We start from the raw sequence: 22,329 nt of genomic DNA, 5'->3' as shown, positions 1-22,329 counted from the left end.
GAGTTGATTTGCATACAACTAAATTTTTATAATAATTATAACAAATAAAAATTGAATTTTCCATTTATAGCTAATTCTAAGTATATATTATAACATTCATATTGAAATAAACACACTTTAAAGCAAAATAAACTTTCAAAATTAAGTTTAAATTTATGAAATATATGAACTAAATTAAAAATAAGTAAACTTAAACCAAATATGAACATAATATTGCAATAATTACTAACAATTCAAAATGGTTATCATTAGCATATATTAAGACTATTAAATATGATTATACGCAGCAGCATCCCTTTCAGATATTTCAGCGTTTCTAGTTTATCTATTTATATAAAAGCCAAATACCACTCATTCACTCATCGCTACATCTCAAAAACTACAAAACGTACGAACTTAGAAATTGGAATAGTGGTTCCTCTTTAATGATCTAGATGTACAATAAGAAAGGATTATCCGATATTTGCATTTTGAAGAAGTGGTTCAACAGATATCTTGAGATTAGAAATTTGTTTTGCTTATAAATGGTTTTATTGGTTGCAGATTATAATTGTAGTGGTTGAAATAAATATTATTTTTTTTGTATATAAATCAGGCACAAGCATGCATGGAATTGTCCCGCACATGGGTAAAGAAACTAAATCTTAAAAGTTAAAAGCAAATGTATGCGCGTAGCTTATAATATACTCAAAAACTACTCAATGAATATGATGAAAATCTTGGAAATTGTTTTTAGGGATGACAGAAAAGTTTAGAGGGTATAAGTAGTTTCAACCACGTTAAAAAATATACCAAGTGCTAAATCCAATGCGTGACTTACGGTAGCACATCTAGGTCGAATTATTTCACAAAGTTTGGTACACTGACGACCGACGAGATACACCTATATAGCCATAGCGTATAAACAATGTAAAATTTGCCACAAAAAGAAAACTGCACACGGGCAAAGCCAGGACTTTCAGCTAGTATTAAAATACAATACCTACTATAATGGTGAAACTTCGATGCGTTTTGTTGATATTATTTATGTGTACTGTTACTAATAAACACGCAATATACCTGAAAGTTTCATCGTTCCACAATATTCCCATATATTTTTACAGTTATACACACGAGAACGGTGCACTTACGTCCTACGGCAATACGAGAAATGAGAAATTCTCATAACGCGCGTAAAATATAACATCATCATAATATATTCATATCATAATAATATAATATCTTGACAAGTGTCAGATAGGGGAACACCGATGATTGTGTATACTGTGTCGTTTCTAACGGCGGGAGGGAGGGGCGTGTCTCAGCGGACTTTTCCCGTTTTCCTAGAACGGGTACAGCAGTCCACGGTAATGACTCTTAAACCGTTTGCAGGGTCGGTCGTGTACGTTTTTAATTCGTTTATGTGTATTGCGCCCGTCGTTATATTTTATTACTGTACACATATAGTTCACAGATGTGTACCTTTTTCTCCGCGCTATAATAATATAGACATAACCGCGTAACGCCATGCAAGTCCGACGAGGGACCGAGGCCAACAAGTGGCCACCGGCCGATCGATACGCGTTTGCGAGCGGTCGCAGTGGGCGGCGAGGGAGGCGGGCGTTCATTGATAATGAACCGGACACCCACGCACACCGAAAGTTGCGCGAGCGCTCTTGCGTATCCCGAGAGCAAATAAGTACCTATATGTGTATATATATATATATATAAACAGTATATAATCCATGGTACATATACCTATATATATATACAATATACATAATATACCTATATATACCTATATATAGTGCGAGCGTAAAGGTGAAAAAAGCGGCAGTGGCGGAGAAAGGATTACTTTTATATACATATATATATTATATAATATATACAACTTGTATACGTGTATAATATATAGACGGTGGGCGGAGCGGTATATAAAAAAAGGTAACTGCGCGCATCGTCGCCCGGCCGATGGTAAGTCGCGACTGCGGCGGTCGCGGAGCGGTGGATGAAGAGGAGCGCTACGACGGACGGGGTTGTGGGAAAACGGGGAGGGAGGGGGAGGACGAAAGCTCTGCCGCCCACGGCGCGGACGAAAACAAAACATTACATCCAGTCGAACGTCGTCGGGTCGCGGACGTGCAACACATTTCACTGCGGTCCGGTGCGCCGGCACACCATGTAAATTACCCACATAATATTATTATATGAGCGTGCGCGTCGTCGAACATTATGTACCAGGTGAGTGACTGCATAATAATAATAATATTATAATAATTATTGGTCGTATATTTCAAACGATAATATAATATGTATTATAACGATTGTCGTGTGGCGCGTCACCCGTATACGCGATATTATTATAATATTACAACAGGACGTCCGTGTTGTGAGTTATTATAGTGTTGTAACGATGTCGTCGTCGTCGTTGCCAATACAATAATAATAATAACGATAACCGTTCTCGTGTCCGAACGACAGTCGCATCGATAGTGCACGTAATATTATTGTATTTCTGCGCACACGCACACCGACGTCGAGTTCAGATGGCCAGCCTACATAATAACATAGTGATCCTACCATATGGCAACGGCGGCGGTCTGAGACGCGCTACGATATCGATCCCGAAACCGATTTATACCATTGACAGTTAAATTAATGGTGCACTTACACCAAAACCCATTTTAGCCTCCTGAATTTTATTAATATTATGTATATATTTTTTGTTTTTTGATTAACCTTAGATCTGGTTAGTGGTTGGATTGATCGTAGTTATTAATACTTGGTTGATCAGATCAGAAATATTGTAATTTTTTCTATTCTCTCAAACATTGATTTACTAAGAGGTGACTGCCATATTATATTTTATGTACTGTACAGTATATCTTCATATTATGTATAGACATGTAGCCACTAGCCATGGTTATAATCGTGCGTATCGGTGGCCCGACCACTCGGTGTTATTTTCTAAGGGGCTTTAATATGAATGATATAATTTGAAGTGGGCCACCCAACCCCCATACGCTATTGTGTCTTATAATGTATGCACTGCGACTACCTCTCGGGCGCACCTGTTGTAGGTGCCGGCTGGTTATTGGTCTCGCACAACAACAATAACAATAATGTTTGGAATTATAAAACCTAGTCGCGAGTTCGGTTCGTTTTGCTCGACGGTTTTCGGTATATAGCTGCTGTTATCAGCTGAACTACTTCTACGATAGACGGACGCACACCACGGTCCGTTTCTGAGCTCCAAACGCTGCACGGCGGACCTTCCTGTGCTACTGTTGCGCGCATCCGGTAGAGATAGCCACAACGTATGTTGTCGGCAATTCAAATATTTTTCACGATAACTTACACGCCGATCGGACTTGCTATATTATCATTAGTTTTCGTGAATGATTTTTTTTACAATATGATACCTACCTATTTTTGATACGATTATGATATTTATCTAGTCCCTTTCGGTCGACGTGGTTTTTGTAACTGTAGTATATACTTTATTATTATGTATTCACTATATTTATATTCAATCTTAGTACACAGTGTACTCAACAGATTCGTAACCAAAACGTAGTATGAAAGGTTAGCACCGTGATCGCAGTGTTAACTGAAGTGCGTCAACAACGACCAACTGTTGACGTTAAACAGTACTGCGCAGGATTGGTAGTGTATTTTTTCATTTTAAAAATAAAACAAAGAAAAACTTTTTTAAATAGTTTTAACTTTTAATTTTTTTAAATCATTATATTATTATCACAAATCGCAAATTGTATATTATATCTATCTTTGATAAGATATTATGCTTCATTTTTTTACTTCATTTATTTTTCCATTCAACGGGAGAACTAAAAAAGTGTTTTAAATACCTACCTACCTTACTTACCTATTTAACTAGATTTTATACTGTTTTAAACAGTTCACAAAAGTTTAAAACAAATGTTTCAAGTATATGTTGTAAACATGTTTAAAATATAACAACCCTAAATTATTGCAGCACTTGAGTACTTATATATTATATTTTATAACATATTATAAGTTTGATAAAAATATTTATATATTTGCAAAACTATTAGCTTAACTCGTAGTACTTATAACGGTAACGGTATCGGTGGATACGGTTGCGGACTTCCAATAATAACAAAAATAATAGTGGCAACAATTATAATAATCGATCAGAAACACTTACATACCAAAATATTATTTAGAAGAGCTCATTATTTTATTGTTTACTCAGATTGTTCTTTTTCAAGTATTTCTTGTTGTTTTAGTTCAATCTCATAAATGTTATGAATTATGATTAACGGTTATATTTTATTATTTCACTTTTAGTGATAAATGCTTGATAACTAAACTCTCTTTTTGGTAGGTACAGAAACGAGCATTTTATGAAAGTATAGATTATATTATAATTTATTATAAATAGTTTATTAGTTATGCGTAAGTATAGATACTATTATTCAATTACTTTTCAACACTTGTTTGGGTTGAAATAATTAACAGTTTAATAAATGTTTAAACTATACAATAATATGCCGTAGTAAAGACAACTTTCATTTGTTGAGATTTAATGAAATCGGTTTCAATCAACATATTTAAATTATTTATTTGTGAGGTACAGTAAAATAATTTACAAATTCTACAGTAAGTTGTGTCAATACATTAATCTGGTCAGTAAAAAAAACAACTCTCTTAAGATTTAATAATTTAATACTAATAAACTTTAATAAATCATAATATTTTGTTATCTCGTCGGAAAATAGTATTCAAAAACAATTTGTTCATCGTAAATTCGTATAACTATTATTTAGTTGCATATTGATTTATCCAAAATGGTGTATTCGTTGAAGCTGATTAATTTTAATTTTTTGTTTTATAATGTATTTATTTTTATATCCGAAATCCGTACACTCTATATTATAAAAACTTTTGATGATGATCATAAATCTAAAAGATTTGTCTATCTTTTAGAGACTTTTGCCGCCCTATAATATGTATCTGTGAATTGTTCTGTTTTATTATATAATGCAGTTAATAAAGTGATATTTCACGAATAACGATTTGTAGATACACCGAAAAAATATCAGTGACCATTAGTAAACCATGTACCTATTGTAATTTATACTTAGTTAAATGTATTCTATAATCTGATAGCTCATAATGTATACCATTGTTATTTAGTTATTAAAAATACTAACTTTTTTTTATTTATTTACGCCAATTGTTAGTTGTACAAGTAAATAACCCAATATTACAAAATATATAAGTATTTAACAGAATTAAACTTAAATAATAATAAGTATAATATTGCAATTTAATGTATACAATAATACTATTAACAATAATGAATCAATATAATATAATTAATTATTAAATCTTTAAGATTAAGACAGATATTATGAAGTATAAAGGCTCATTATTAATGGATCAAAACTACGATATAGAGGATGAATAGGATGATTATTGATTATAGGCTATAGCATCATATTATTATTTTTATATTGGTCATGTGAGGTTGATTAGTTCAATAGAGTCATTGGAAGGTTGAAAGTAGAGGTAAAATGTGTATTGAAGAAATAAGCAAATGAAGTGAGTTGAGGTATATAATCGAAAAACTGAAGAAGAAATAGGAGGATTTTTAAAAATGGTCATTAAGAAAATGTATTTTGAGAACTTAATTTCAAGTTCATTAAAAAGTAAAATTAAATAAGAAAACTTATGCATTATGTAATAGGTATGTATCTATATCATATATAAGACTTAATTATAGAACATTATAGATAAATAGAGCAAACCCTTCTCAAAATATAAATTCATCCATATATTAATGTGAAAAAAATTGAGTTTAAGTTTTTAACTCTATATACTCTAAAGTTTCGTGATGGCCTCAATAACTCAGCATGAGTTGTGTTAATATATATATAAATATTAATATACAAGAAACTCAACATGACCATCAAATTAGTTCCTGGAAAGTTCAGTGATTTATACTGGGTTTTATACTATTATCCAATTCAAGTTTAAAAGTAGTTTAATTTAGTAGATACTAGATATTTTTATAACAAAAGTATATTGTATCTAAAGAATAAATTAAAATATATGATCAATTATATAAGTACGAGTACCTATTTATATATAAGTTGATTTTAACTATTTAATGTAGGTAACCGTATACGTTATATTATACTATATTACTATAATATGTATATTCTCAATTATCATACGAGTGATTATTTTAACGGTTAGAAATTAGAACTCATTATTAAGAAAAATATTAACTTTTTTAAAAAAAATTGTTTGTACATTTATTTTTGAATTAATTCATAGTAAATCAATTCTTGTTTGATGATATTTTTCTTTATATAATATGTTATCGGTTTTTTTCAATATTTTTATTTTTTTGAATGATAGCACACATTTTTTATTTCATATTCCGATTACAAATTATTTTCTTAGAATTTTGATGCGTAAAAATTTAATTTTATATGAGTAGGTAGTTCATTAGTTATTAAAGTTTAAATGAGCGCGAGTAGTACACCACATATTTAATGTCATTCAATAAAATCTAAGGCTTAACATATTATGACAATTTTCTTTTTAAAAAAATATTCTTGAAAACTTATTTAGATCAAGATACTTGAGAAAATAAGTGTTTACTATTAAAAAAATCACTTGTTTATTGAGAAGGATAAAAAGCTGATATTGTTTGTTTCATATGTGTGCTGATGTATGAATGAATTATCCGATACACATTTGTTTTTAAACTATAACGAGTTCAAAGACATCTATATACATTTATCCATTATTTCAATTGTCTTATCCGTCTCTATTCTCTCTGTCTTCGAGTAAACAATCAATCTGTATTGTATTCGTATTGTCCTCAAAAGTTAACATATACCCCTTGTCCCATTTATATAGGAAGTGTATGTATCACTGCGACAAAATCGATCAATATTGTCACACACATATATAATATATTTATATACAAAGAATATTGTCCAATTTCAATCGTAATTGGACAAATATATTGTTCTAACTTCGAACTGCTCGAAGCCATATTTCAGCATTGCTACAAATGCATTACGAAAATCAAGTGGTATTTTTTTGTTTATTATTTTAGGTGTCTGTCGAACAGCATAAAATACGTTTTCACATGTGAATTTATACATCCTCATTTATACTAAATTTTTTTTTATCCTGCAATGAAATCTATATTTTCATTAACCGTGTTCCAAGGGTATTCGAGCGAAGGATTTCAACGGAATGTAATAACAGGTGGATATTTCTTGCTCGGTTTTGGCTACATATCTTATCGCTACAGTTCAAAATACACACAACATTAAATGCGTTGTATTTTATATCACCGGTAACTTGCAGAACAAGAGCCTTAAGTTATGATGACATTTTGAGTATTTACGAATCGCAACCACATTGTTAATTCTTTTCACATTTGTATTTAACGTTACTGTTTATATTAACATTTACATAGTTAAATTTAGTAAAGATGCATTTAATTTAAAACTATCTACATATTTTGTTATTTTTAAAACAGCTATATAACTATGTATTTTTGATTTAATCCACTTTTTAAATTGAATTCTGACTTTTTAGAACGAAGTTGTTTGTTTATTGTAGACAGTAGACTGTAAAGGCATATTTTTTTAGCTGAAGTGACGCTTTTACAACATGTATATTGAATATTGAAAATCAGATAATATGAAACTCGTAAATTGTAAATCGAAAAAATGTAGACAATTCACTATACCTATACATATTATTCGTGCGTTCAAATGGGTTTTAGAAATCTTATTCACATAAACCTCAATACTCTTTTGAATAAGATTTTTAGGAATATATACTTTACACATGTTGAAATATTTAAATTGTCTCAAAAAAAATACTATTTTAAGTTATAAATACGTAAAATTATAATAGAAATGTAACACTTTAATTCTAAAACTAATATGTTCCTATATTATATATAAATTAGTAATAAAATTACCAATAGGTAATATCAGTTAGCACAGCTGAGATACAGCCTATTTCTGTACATTTATATATTTTCTATAATTTTATACAAAATTAAATTGATAATGCAATAACGGTGTAATAGAGATAATTAATAATATTACCTATGTACGATTCTTGAATCATTAAGTTAGTTGAGTTATATTAGTATCTAAGTTTATATACCTAAATATAAATATATATATTACCTATATACCTACATATATGATATCAGATATATTATATATTTATTAAAAATTACAGTCCTTTTGAATGGCAATGTTTGGACCCAGGAAGCTTATAATAATAATAATAATTAGGGCCCAGATGATGATGCCCTAAAAAATACATCTAGGACATAAAAAATGGTCTAAAAATGTTATGTGTTAATGACCTAAATACTTAAAAAAAAAGAGGTTATAAAACTGTATGGTTAATTATTCATTTTAAACTAAAATTCAAAAAAAAAATAAATACATTATAATACCAAGTTAAACTAAAAATGTTTAAATAAATATTAAAATATATTTTTCGTATATTTTTTTAGTTAAACAAATTAATATATTATAATAGCTATCTGCTATTGATTTTAAATATTTATTTTGATAAGTTTCATGTGGCCTATTGGCTATTATAGCAGCATTTAATCACTCGTCCAAATGTTTATATGTTTGTCTTATTTTTGGTTGAGGTCAGAGGTACTCCAGCTGTTTGTTGTTCTTGCAGTCAATGTTCTCGTTTTAAAATATTGATAATTTTTGTATAATAAAGGTTAAAATTTTGAATTGATATTTAAACCAGATATTTTGTTGTGGAATATTTTTGCGGGGATATTTTGGTTTTGAGTTATTTTGTCGGGGATATTCGAACGTGTCACCACGTCAGATACGTATGAAAAAAAACATCATTGTAAAACATACACCTGCTTTCATCGTTTCGCTCGGAAAATATTAAATTTTGGTATGATAGATGATTGATACATCTATAGATTTCTGTGCTAACTATAGTATGTTTTACTAATAACTTTGTATCCTTTTCTTCCTTCAAAACTAAGTTTCACCTAGGAAATTGTACTGTTTGTCCTTTGATTGCTTTCCAAACTACGTACTCTGTTAAATAAATATAAGAAATTAAAAGTATATTATAATATGATGTAATACATTTTAATTTTAACTACTAGTTAAATGTTAAAACTAAACAACATTGCTGAAGTTTAAATACTGGTTTTTACTGTTATGTAATGTAAGTTTTAGTACGAACATTCTAGAATCTGAATATTTGAAAAATGTAAGAAACTTTCATTTTTTAGCTGTATACAAATTTCTCAACATTTAAGGCAGTTGTATGGATTATAAAATGTTATGAAACAAAACTTAGGGAAATTAATTATGATTGATTTTGAATAAATTTCAACGAAAGTTATTCTACATTTTCAAACTTGAATTTAATTCTTCTTTGAAAAAGCTACCCTTTTAGTTAAAATAGCTTTCAAAAAACAAATAAATAAAAAAAGTTAACGCGTGTTTAAAATAAATGATTGTCCAGTCACTCCAATGACCACTAAAGTTTTTACGGTAGTAGGTATAGGTAACTAAACATAATTTGGTGAAAACCCTATTGTTTTACGATCACATGTTTTTTAATCAATAGGTACACCAAAATTGTATATCAGCACTTGTAGGCTTAAACGTATATAATCTACCAAACTTTCATGAAGTTAGCTTTTTTAACGTATGTTTCAGATCAATACATTTATAGTTAAATACTATCTACCTAGCGTATAAAATATTATTGACAAAGTGTCCACGCATTATCATAATGGAACCGTTAGTGTAATTAAAACCACTGTAGATAATTTATAAGTACACTGTGCGCCTATACACCGAGGGAGTTAATACCAGTGTCTAACAGTAAGAGTATGTAATTATATTGAACATAGGTACCTATAGTACTACAGTAATGATGTAGTCTGTATAATTACTAATATTAGTTTACAATCTCAAAAACGGCACACAAAAACAGACACATATACAGTTGGGAAGAAGTATATAGTTGTAGGAGATATGGCATTTTATTTTTTATATCGTAACGTTGTCCTGTCTTAGTTATCTAAACTTAGTAGTTATAGTGTTGGTAATTAGTAGGCAAACAATTTTAATAAATATATTTTTCAACATTAAAAATGAAATATAACAATAATTAAAAATAAATCGTGATAATAATAACAAAAAAGTTAGATATTTGAGGTTAAGTTTTCCTATTATTATTATTATTATTTTTATAATAGTATAGTAACCTAACGATTTACATTTGTATATATATATTTTTTATTATTATTAAACGAGTGCTTGAATGCCCATGTTTAATTTGGTCAAAAAATATGTTTGATGTAGTATTAATATGAAGTTTGATTGGTGATGGATTTAAGTCGGTGTGAATTACGTCGTTTCTTACGGACCCGGAAGAATTTGAAATTATTCTCAATATTTTTTTATCGAAACACATAAATTAAATGAGTTTTTCCACAATTATACACCAAATTGGTGTAGCATAAAATAATAATATAGAATGACTGATATGTTCGTATGGGTATATAGATACTATATAAAGAACATTTCTAGCTTAGAGAGGTTTAGCAATTAATTAAGAGTTAGAGATTAAAATATGGCATAATACTTAAACCATGTAGATACCCAATACACATACACAGTACACACATATATTATATTAATTAATAATAATATAGATATTATATTCTACAGATAAATACAAAATACGTGTATCCCTACCATATTGTTTGCATTAAAATTATGTTAGGTATTTATTTATTATTTTATACCATTAAGTAATACCTACAGTTATGGATTTATATAATAAACAGTAAACATGTTGTATGTAATATACTTAGAATAACTGTATTGCTATAAATACAATATATATTTATAATGATAGTTTTTAAGCCACAATTTCATATAGAACATAATACCTATACAAATAAAAAATCGTAGAGCGGTAATAGGATGTTAGGTTAATATAATATATAGGTAGTCGCACTGGTCTATAACAAACCCAAATGATCTAAATAATAAATCAAAACGGTAAATTGTAAATACACCCGTAAGCATAATACGCACTACGTATTACATTGTATACGTATAATATCACAATTAATATTAATCATTTGTCCGATCCATTTTCCAAAATGTACCTACTGTTCAGTGCTTACCGTTTCTATAGTTTGAAAGGTAGTAAAGTTGTGTTCAAGTAATTTGTGTAGTTTTTACCAGACTTCAATTAATTAATAATTGAATGTGTATTGGGTTCTTTTATTTGCTTATGTTTTAAATATTAATAATATAATAAATGGTTTAGTATATTGATCACAAGTTGGGATATTACCAAAAGAAATATAAATACAATTATCATTATTTGTATAATAGTATAGTTTAGTTATTCCGGAATTAAACTGATTTAAGATAATAATATTATAATATGCGTTACTATAATATGTAAGCAGAGATTTGAGACTTAAATAATTTTTTTTTTGGTATTTTAGATTTAAACATCTACCTAGTTTTTAGGTTAGTAGCTCATAATATTATTCGTGAATCCTTTTAAACCAAATACAAAAATGTCGTTTTAAGCAAAGTCCCTAGCGGAAACACTAACGATAGGATTTTTAGAAAATTTTCTCTAAGCTTTAAACTTAAAGCTTTCCAGAGAATTACTGCATAAACGAACTCTAAACGACTTTAGTAATTAAGTTAAGATAAATTATTGCTGTTGCGATGGTTAAGAAATCTAAGTGATTAATTTTGAACTAGATTTACAATAAATTTACACGGGATTGTGCCCGTGAAGACGACTTTAATATTTATTAACTAATTTCTCCTTCGTTTTTATAACTCATAAAATCCAATCCATTTTTAATAATCTAACAATTTTTTTATTTGTATGGAATCTTTGGGATATAACTATAAATGTTAACGAACTTTTATTGGAAATAGGTATGTATTCAAATGTATAAAACATTAAGAATAAGTTTATTTTTATGTTCATAGTTTCTGATAGAACCCATCACCAATAAAGTCAAACAGACGCGGTAAAAACTAGGTCATCGGATATTTCTATAATATCTCTAGACATCGTTTTCAAATAATAATTTCAGGCAACTTTTGACAGTTTTATGTTCCGTTTGGTAAACTTGACGCAGGATGATGCTTTATATGATCCCAATATGTATCAAGTGAAAACCATAGTAATGTGGTTATAGGTAAAAAATGTACGAGTTTTTACCAGTGTTTCTTCTGACAACAGACATACATAATGCATTATGCACGTGCACCTGTATAAACAATAAACAGCTAACCGTGCAAGCCACGCACGCTATCTCACCTGAGTAAAATAAAATAACGTCACGAATTGTATAACACGAAATGTATTTCCTTGCGAAGTACTTATATTAAAAAAATAAATATGGGTTAAAGGTTATATTGATTTTAAAAGTTGAAACATATGTATTTATAATATAGATAATGTATAAAATGACTTCGACTTCGCTATAGAATATTGATAAATAAAACATTTAAGACATATTTTATACAATTGTACGTATAATAATATTAATAATTATTACTGGGTTCTATTGAAAGTATAGTAATATATGCTTAATAATGAATATGGATGGATATTAATTTTAGTTTTATTAAGTCTATGAGGTCACTTTTTGTGGTAATCGTTGTTGTCGTGTCGTTGAAAAATTATCTTTAAAAAATAATAAAACGTCCGCCGACTATCGTCATTGTATTGTATAGTGTACAATACATAACTTGGACCAGACATGTTCATAATTTTTCATTAAAAATATATCAAAAGCTGTACATTTAATTTCAATTTTTAAAAATTACGCTGTGTAGAAACTCCATACATATTCATAATATCCTTATTTATATAATTTGTTTCTTATGCATAACTTTATGACGTTGACAGTTCTCAACTGGCCATAAATGACCTATATTGACTATTTTACATCAAACACATCATTAAAGATTATTATTATTATTATTATTATTATTATTATTATTATTATTACCACATTATTATAAGCCTACCTATCTTAGTTATTACTACCAACATTTAACTTAAGGTAATTCTATTTAAGATATATTATAATATCTTATAATACATTTTAATTTGCTATTATTCACAGGTGTCAAAGCCATGCTATAATTAGGTTAGAAAATATATGGTTTATATAACATAAAGTCTTTTTTATTTTAACTTGAATGTTAAGCTCAATAAAACTCCTAACACAATATAGGTAACTGGTATTGATTTCTCTATACTGTAATTACATCTCAAGTTGAAAAATGTTGTGAAAGAATATTAAGCTAAACATGTTTGAGGTATCTATCTACCTATATCAAAAAAGAAGTAATTGCTTATTTAATTTGATGTATGTTCTTGTCAGTCGTCATTTTACTTAATATAAATTTATCTATTGACTCATTGTAAACATTATACTAATATAAAATCAGCGTATTGAGATTTAATTGTACAAGTTTTAGAATTTTAGATTGTTAACTCTTCATAGCATTAAAGAACATAAATAGCTTGTAAATAAGCTTAAACCATGGCAATTTTGTTTTTTTCATGTTTAAGAGTTTTTTTATATACTATTTTATATTCGTCATAACTATGAATTCACATAAAAAGAAATCTTATTATATATACTATGTTACACACTCACATGGTTTGAAAGTAAAACAACCCAAAGTTAAAAAACAAATATTAAATAAATTGTATAATATTTTATCGTCAAGAACGTTTGATGTAGTTATGGTAATAATATACATAATTTTCTGCTCTTTTAGTTTTGAACGAACTTAGTTTTTTAAACTAATATTGGAACCACATGATTTATTTTTATTGTCTTTGCAAGAAAAGTTAAAAGTAATCTATTGTTTAAGTTAAGAAATATAAATACAAATGTCTATAGGCATTCAACTTTGTTTAAAATTATTTACATCTACGCAACAATCATTCACATTCATAAGAACACATTTCAAACATTGGCTAAAATCTAAAAAAAATGTATTTTAATTTCATAAAATTTATTTCAAATTTTTAAACAAATTATAATAAAATATATCTCTTGAATTATAAGTTAGGTACTATATACCTTCCAGTTTCCACTAATTTAGTTACAAAATTATATTGTTAATCAATTCCATTTAACATAATTTGTATAGAGTACGTTAAGAATATTTGTATATATATATTTAGTATCTGACTATATATTATTAATATTATTTATAGCGTAAATGTCACTGTAATCGACGTTAATTTAAATAGTGAAGTCGAAATAAGCCTAAATGTAAGACGTAGAACTATAATAACGTGGAGCAAAATTTTTCTACACTCTTATAAAAGTAGGGCTTAAAATTGAAAAAAAAAAATGTTTTAATTTCAACTATCCAGTGTACTAGCACTTTTCACAACTTCAATAAGGCAGTCAAGAATTACACAATAAGTGGACTGAGTACGACGGACCTATTAAATAAATTGAAAAATTTGACATGGCTAAATAGTGACTTGTTTTTAATAAGAAGTTGATAAAACTCAAAACAAATACAAAACATAGTTTAAACACCATAATAAAAGTAAAAAAGTGCCACCAATCAATAACGTAAACATTCCAGTGTTAATTTCTAACAGTGATGTACCTCTATTGCCTATACATTACGCCGTTCATACATATTTTGTATTGACAACCAAAAACCTAATATTTGGTGGAAGCAAACTTTGATCGCTAGCTAAACAATAATCGTATTCAGTGTTGAAACGTGACTTCGTCCAACAATATAATATAATTTAATCAACATTGTGTGATTGGATATTTTGTCAAATTAATTGGATCTGTAAACATCCAGCTAATATTTAACGGACTGATAAGTGATTAACGCCTTTATTTTGGCGATCCGGCTCCATTCCTTTTGTTTTAGCCAAACACTTTAACATAAAAATTTAAACGGATAAACAACATCTTTATACGGATATCACGTAAACGATAGTAATATGACGTTTAAAATATTATTAAATTGTATGTTAATCGTATAATTAATTGTTCAGCTGTAATATTATATACATTCAACGTAATATAGACATTATGAAAACTATTTTTGAAACACTTAAACAATATAACATTATTAATGATTATGCGTTGTTGATGTTTATAAATATAAAAATTGTTTAAAAAGCTATATTGTGAATAAATATATTACATTATGTTCTCGGTGATTTATTAAATTAATTAAAATATTAATAAAAAATATTACAACTTATATTGACATATTAACTATCACAATAAACACAATAAGCAAATTTGATAAAAGTAAATTATATACAAATAATAGAAATATGTAGTAAGAGCAATATCATATAATATATTATATTAAATTAACTGACGGGAAAAATAACAGAAAGGGAGGCTATGATATAATCCTACAACAGAAGTTCCTAATCATTTGTGTTAATTTTGTTTGAGATATCGAGGTCTCTTTACAATAACTGATAGTGATATTATTGTAAGATTTTAAATAAATATGTTAGGGTGAGATGTAATTCCTATGCAAATTTTTATATAAATATTCAATATAAATTTACATTTATTTTGGTACTAATTTAAATCAATACATAATAAATAATTTTTATTTATATATTTCTTCAATTAATTGTTTGAACATACTTTACATACTAAATGTTTTTACGAAGTTAGTAAATAGTTTATAAATAAACATAAATAAACAAAAAAATATATCTTCTGTGTTAGTCCAGTTGTTTGTTTCGTTTAAATCAAGGGACGTTGAGTGCTATTCTTGGGAATTTCGTTCTGAAAAATGTGCAACTTTTTTTAATTTTAGTCATGGAAGCAGTATCCCAACTAAGTATGCATAAGTTAGTAAGTTAGTCTTACAAGTGCCGTAAAATAGCAGTAGAGAGCATTTCATCTGAATGGTTGAGGTGTGGTTTAACTGACGGTACCAAAATTGGTTGTTGATCTTCGTGAATCCTATTGATTTAGTGCTTTAAGGATGTTAATTTTCCAAGTTAGTCTTTCGTCCAGATATAACCCTAAGTATTTAACAGAGTTATTCGTGCTGTTCCATTGGATTTGTTGGTTGTTAATTTGTTCTAAGGCTGGAATTACGTATTTCCTCAGAGTAATTTGCTTGGATTTTAGGGTAGTAAGTTACAAGTATCAATCTTGAGAACCACAGGGATAATTTGTCAACGGAGTCTAGTAGATTTTTATTGACATGCAATTCTAGGATTTAGTTTTGAGGTTATAATAGTTGTGGTGGCGTTTTTCGATGTTTTTTTTCAATAAAAACAATAATTTGTACAAAACAAAATATATTTAAAATTGGCTTGGTTTATATTATAATGAAAAAAAAAATATTAGTTAAAGAGACTTTAAAGTTTAAAGTCAATATTGACTGATTAGGTAGTAACTGCATATCATGGGAAAAAAATTAACTACCTATAGTTATGGAACTTGCAGACTTTATAACTTGAATTCAACTTTTTAAATCGTTAATGCACAGCTTTAACTACGTTACACTGTACACAGACATACAGTATTATCATAACCTACACGCGCGTAATATAGGTATGTATTTTAAAATTTAACATGTAACAAATATGTAACATGATATTATTATGTGTACACGATCACCCGCATGTGTAGGTGTAGACTGTACAACTATAATATTATGAGAACATAAATATTATAATATATATTGCTTGGCGGCAGCTGATCAATGTAAATTAGAACAATAAATTCGCATTGTATAATGAAACCTATAATAATTACAGTGTATAATATTATAAAGTATACACAGGTATATATTGTTGGATAATTTAATTCACATATTTATGTACGTATATTATAAATAATACATTACATGACACGGGCGTGCGAAAGACCTGATTGCTCGACGTGTTTAGGTACACGACATAAAATACATATATCTATCGACCTATAATTATATACAGGGTGATTTTGTACCTATAATAGTAAATACTTATCGTTATCTAGAAAGGTAAATATGTTTTTGAAAATATTTTTTTTTTTCATAGATAATTTGAAGTTATGACAAAACAACAAATAAAGAGTATAAAAGTTAATATTACTTTTTACTTTTCTGAATGACAGCTTACATTTTCATACTACGAACCAGAATATGTTTTTGAGAATTTCGATGAATAAATATTGAACATTGAACGAGGAGTTATACCTTTTACATGTTGTATTTAAAGTTTTTATGAGCCGAGTAGTGAACCCGCATTTTGCGGGGGACCCTTGTGACTTACGCCACTCTAGTCCACTTATCAAAACTTGAAACTTATTACTTACTATTATATTTTTGTAAAAATTCAATTTGTATACTTTAAAATTCTCAGAAAACCTCTCCATTTCGGATTATGGTATAACACATTTAAACAGTTTTTATTCAACAAAGTAAAAAAACTTAATAATCGTAATGAAAAAAAAAATCATTTTCAAATATTTCATTTTTGTATCGACTAAGCTATACAACATTTTATTTTCCAAAAACGTTAATACAATTTCGGGATAATCAAAGTTTAGCGTTAAAGGAATTGCTTAGTTTCATAATATATATTAGAGTGTTTTTCGATGTTCCATAATACTGATATTGTAATTTATGTATACACCACGGGTGCTGTGGACAATTAGTCCAGCGCGGGTGAACAACAATATTCACCTATACAATCTGTACCTTCCCCGCAATGCTTAATTAGGTACCAATTTCGTTGTGATTACAATCAAAATGATTAATTATTTATATATTTTTGAGTTCGTCATCATATGCATATTATGGCGGTAGTATGTGATTAGGTAGATTTTGTTTCCATTGGGTAGGTAGGTATTTAATTATTATTTTTTTAATGCTAAATTCAATTGGTTCCCAAGTCGTGTTGAACACTTCGCGGTTTTACAACCCTCTGACGACCAACTCAACTACCAACTAAACAACATTCAGAGTAATATTTAAATATATTATCAAAATATTTCTCTATTATATAACAGACTATTCCTATCAACGAATTGAAGTAGGTACTCGTGTGGAAATTAAACGACCACGATATTATTGTAATTTCTCGTATTATTGTTGACGTATAATAATATGATGTCTAGTCATCATAACTCATAGACAAAATTTCCCAAACGCCAAACTTTAGAGTATTTCAGAGAATAGTCGATATAATTTGAAAATGTATTATATCAATAAATTAATATTCGTCCTTGAAAATCTGTTGCGGATAATGAAAGTAGTCAAACTTTCGATACAGCGTCCAATTTACGAAGCCACTGTGCCGGCGTTATATTAACACTTGCTTTATTAAATTCCAAGTATAGGTATTATACAGTACCTACTTTGGAATATTTGAAAAATACGAATAATTTAAACATTAAATATAAATACATTTTTCAATTTTTGTACATTATTATTTCTTAACAACAATATAACATTAAACTTAAATTATTTTTTCTAAAAGAATCCGCCTCGACTGCTTGGTATTTCAGGTTTATTTTGAAGTTTGAAAATTACATTTGACGTCTGTATAAATTGAGTTGTCTAAATTGGTTACATTGATTATTCTGGCTATTTTTTCTCCCATTTCTTCTTTATTTGCCAGAGCTTCCTTGAGGTGTACTAATCATATAAGGAGATCCGAGTGGATGTATGAGTATAGGTGTTTTTTGTAATTTGTTAGAAAATTTTTCGTGACGGTCAGGGTTGCGTTGCATGTATTTCACATATGGGCATTTCCTCGTTTGCCATTAGGTGTTTGTGCGTTAGCCAAGTTTTTCCAATTCTAAATTTATATATTATTCATCAATTAGGGAATAAAAAATGTCCATCATGGAAGACATTTTATTAGCTATAATAGAGTAGCCATATACAATACCCATTATTATGTCTTGACGACGACGTCTGCGTCGTAAGTCGTAACCCAATGCAGAATGCTTGACAGTGGTGTAATTAGGTCATGTTTTTTCTGGGGGCAGGATGAAATTGTTGTACATTTTACCTATACTACACTCCAAAAAATATTTGTAAGTATCATAAGTACCTCACTACCTCTCAATACAACCATTGTGGATTGTGATAAATACCTATGTTATAAGTACCTACGTGTATTAAATATGTACGGAAACAAATAATTACATAATATTTAAATATTCACATACAATTGATATTGTTATACATTATACATGATGTACCTACATGGCTACATCATTGCATTACGATAAAATAATATTCGACTACTCAGTTTATTTTCGTATCCAATATGATGTAATATAATAATAATATATTTGTGCAGTAGTGTTTATCACGATTTACGAAATAATATTGTCTTAATTATTAATTTATTTATTCAAGCTTCAAAAAGGCCAATTACATAAATTAAATAGTAATAACAATCGTTATTCGTAAATAATAAAATGAAAAACAATGAAATACAATATACAAATAATATCAAATACTAATTATTATAGCTATGAATTACCCAACAATAGAATGAAGTTTCAATATATTATTTTAAATGAGTCGAAGATTGGTGATAATATGTTCTAACTTCAACTGTTCGAATTTTAGATAGTCTATGGTTTTCATAATTCTGTTGTGGGGGTGTATTGCTTCTATAATTAGTTATTTCTGTGTTAAACAAAATTTATTTTTAGATCTATTGTATTACGCGCGGGGAAGGAAAAACGACTTGAAAACTCAGTACAGTCAATATTTTCGGCGAAAATACGTCAAGTATAAACCTTAATCGCAACCGACGTTGTTCTACCGTTTCGAGCTTGCGAATAATTGATAAAAGTGGGGAGTGCAAAGAAGGCGTTCTTGTGGACCCGTGTGTTTAGCTAGCATAGGTGATTTTTTGTATTATTTCTAAAAAATACAGTATGATAGTGTGGCGTGTGACGGTCTTTAAAAAATAAAAAATAAGTCACCATACTGTTCCCCGTAATAAAATTACGCTTCTGATACTCTGCACGACCCGTAAAGCCGGCGGTGGGGGGGTGGGGAGGGTTTATATATTATTCGCCGCGGGCACGAATTTCCGTTCGCCAAGAAAACGTATCAATCCCAATTTGTATGTGCGCTACGATTATTTGTTTCGCGTCCACGGCTATAGGGTCAAACACTATATATTTATATTACGTACAGCTCGATAGCTGCCATTTGCCAATAATAATGGCTATCCAACAGCAGTGCTGTATATTATGCACGCGAATTCGCTGCAGTGTATAGGTAGGTTCTGCCATAGCGTTTGCAATATATAACTATTCGCAGCCGGGCCCGTTAATCCTGCGAGATTACAATTTATTCGCGGGTTTACGTTGTCACTGACCGATTACCGGCCGTCGTCGATCCCTTTTTAATATTCATACACCGTATATTATACACGTCATGTAGGCGCAACCCAGAAGTGGATAATATTATATAATATTATCGAAATCGTACGACTCGAATGGAAATTACATTTCAATCCGAAAAAACTGGTCGAAAATAATGTGTATATATTATACCATAAAGGTATTTATAATGGTTAGGTATTATTATTATTATTATTATTATTATATTGAATTGCGAACGACCGAAAAATGCATTAATCGTCAGAGATGAATCGCTTGTCATCATCGAGTTTCCACTTGTACACGCTTAGATATGTATACGTACCTATGTGTAAAAGAATATATATATATATAATATAATACGTTAGTATATTTTTATCGCAAGCAAATTCTATTATAACGAAAACATTGATAAATTACGGAAAAAATCACTACATTTGCAGTTTAATAATTGAAACATGTTACAAAAAAAAATGTATACATTAAATTATTACAGGCGGTGTGTAGTATACTAGGTACCTATACACACATAAATCATTTTTAAACGTTGTCATAAATAACACACGGAATGTATGATATTATTATACGTGTCGTGACAAAAACCTATGCAATTTTAAATTACTTGCCGAAAAAAACCAGATGCATGACTTTTAATTTTTTAAATCGATATAATATACCAAACCTATATATCAAACATGCGTTCTAAAATATATATACTAAAAATGTATTGTTAGGTATAATATAAGATAACCTATAGTTTTCGCGTAAGAGTATACGTATATAGGTATACACGTCCCGATTTATGTGTTCAGCTGTTCGATTGACTTTGTATCGCCAGCCTGCCAATATTTGAATATTCGAAAATCGTTTTTCCGCCGTTCGGTGAGACACGTCGCCGAAATAACGGGAACACGCGTGGTTACTCGTTGCGGTCGTCTGTTACACCGAGATGGATGACACGTATGGAAATGATTTTAAAATAACAAATTTTGCGACTGTGACATCTTGATTTTTCACATACCTATATACGTATAGGTGTAGCGATGTTTGTTTTTGATTTAAAAAAAAAAAAATCGTTCCTCTTATTTCGTAGTTCTAAACTTCTAAAATCAAAATATCACAGTAATGAATTCTCTCCATGGTTTAAATCCGTAGATTGGTTTGCAGCCATCTTCCATTCTTCTCTGACATCCGCTTTCCTTTTCATGTCTACGTATGAGTTGCATCCTTGGTCTTTTATTATCTGTTGAATATATTCTAATCTTGGTCTTCCCCTCTATGCTTCCTTCTATATATAGTATATTTAGTAATGCATTACAGTATATGTTTAGGTAGTAAGTACCACATACGGTCATATATTATACTCATATTCATTGTAATGCTAATACGTTAATCTCCATACCGTATCATGCTGTATGATGGCCGATAGGTAAGAGTTATAACTTTTAAGTTTTATTTTCTAAAACGCACATACAAGATACGTCACTATCACAATACGCATTACGATAAAAATAAATATTTTATTTTTACGTTATAAATTGCACTTAATAATTGAAATGAAATTTTCAACAAAAATAAAATAAAGCAATTTCGGAAACGTGCTTTATTAACAAAAACTGCTGGTAACGATTTAATTAAAAAAATACAAATCCGCAAGCTTTATCTCGATTACCCAACCAACTTGTTTATGATGGCCTGTCACGTTGTTCAAACTTTGTAAATAAAAACACACGCATACACACACAGAACGGAGTTGTCTAAATTGTAGTGAAAAATCGAAAATGTTCACATTTCCATTATTTCGTTTCAATGCGTTTAATAACGTAAATATAATATATTCCTATACACATTTTAATATAATCCATAAATATAAAAAAAAATGATTT

General features: G+C 28.8%; 1 protein-coding gene across 2 annotated transcripts in view; it reads left to right on the top strand.

Moving 5' to 3' along the window:
- Positions 1-2,087: 2,087 nt before the first annotated feature.
- LOC132943946 (receptor-type tyrosine-protein phosphatase N2) overlaps positions 2,088-22,329 on the top strand; it is a 42,496-nt gene continuing 22,254 nt past the window's right edge. For both annotated transcript variants that reach the window (XM_061013124.1, XM_061013123.1), the window contains exon 1: positions 2,088-2,220. The gene's annotated coding sequence lies outside the window, so the exon portion shown is untranslated. The remainder of the gene's footprint in view (positions 2,221-22,329) is intronic.

Source organism: Metopolophium dirhodum, chromosome 4, assembly GCF_019925205.1.
Source record: "Metopolophium dirhodum isolate CAU chromosome 4, ASM1992520v1, whole genome shotgun sequence".
Lineage (NCBI taxonomy): Eukaryota > Metazoa > Arthropoda > Insecta > Hemiptera > Aphididae > Metopolophium > Metopolophium dirhodum.
This window is presented reverse-complemented; position numbering and strand designations above follow the sequence as displayed.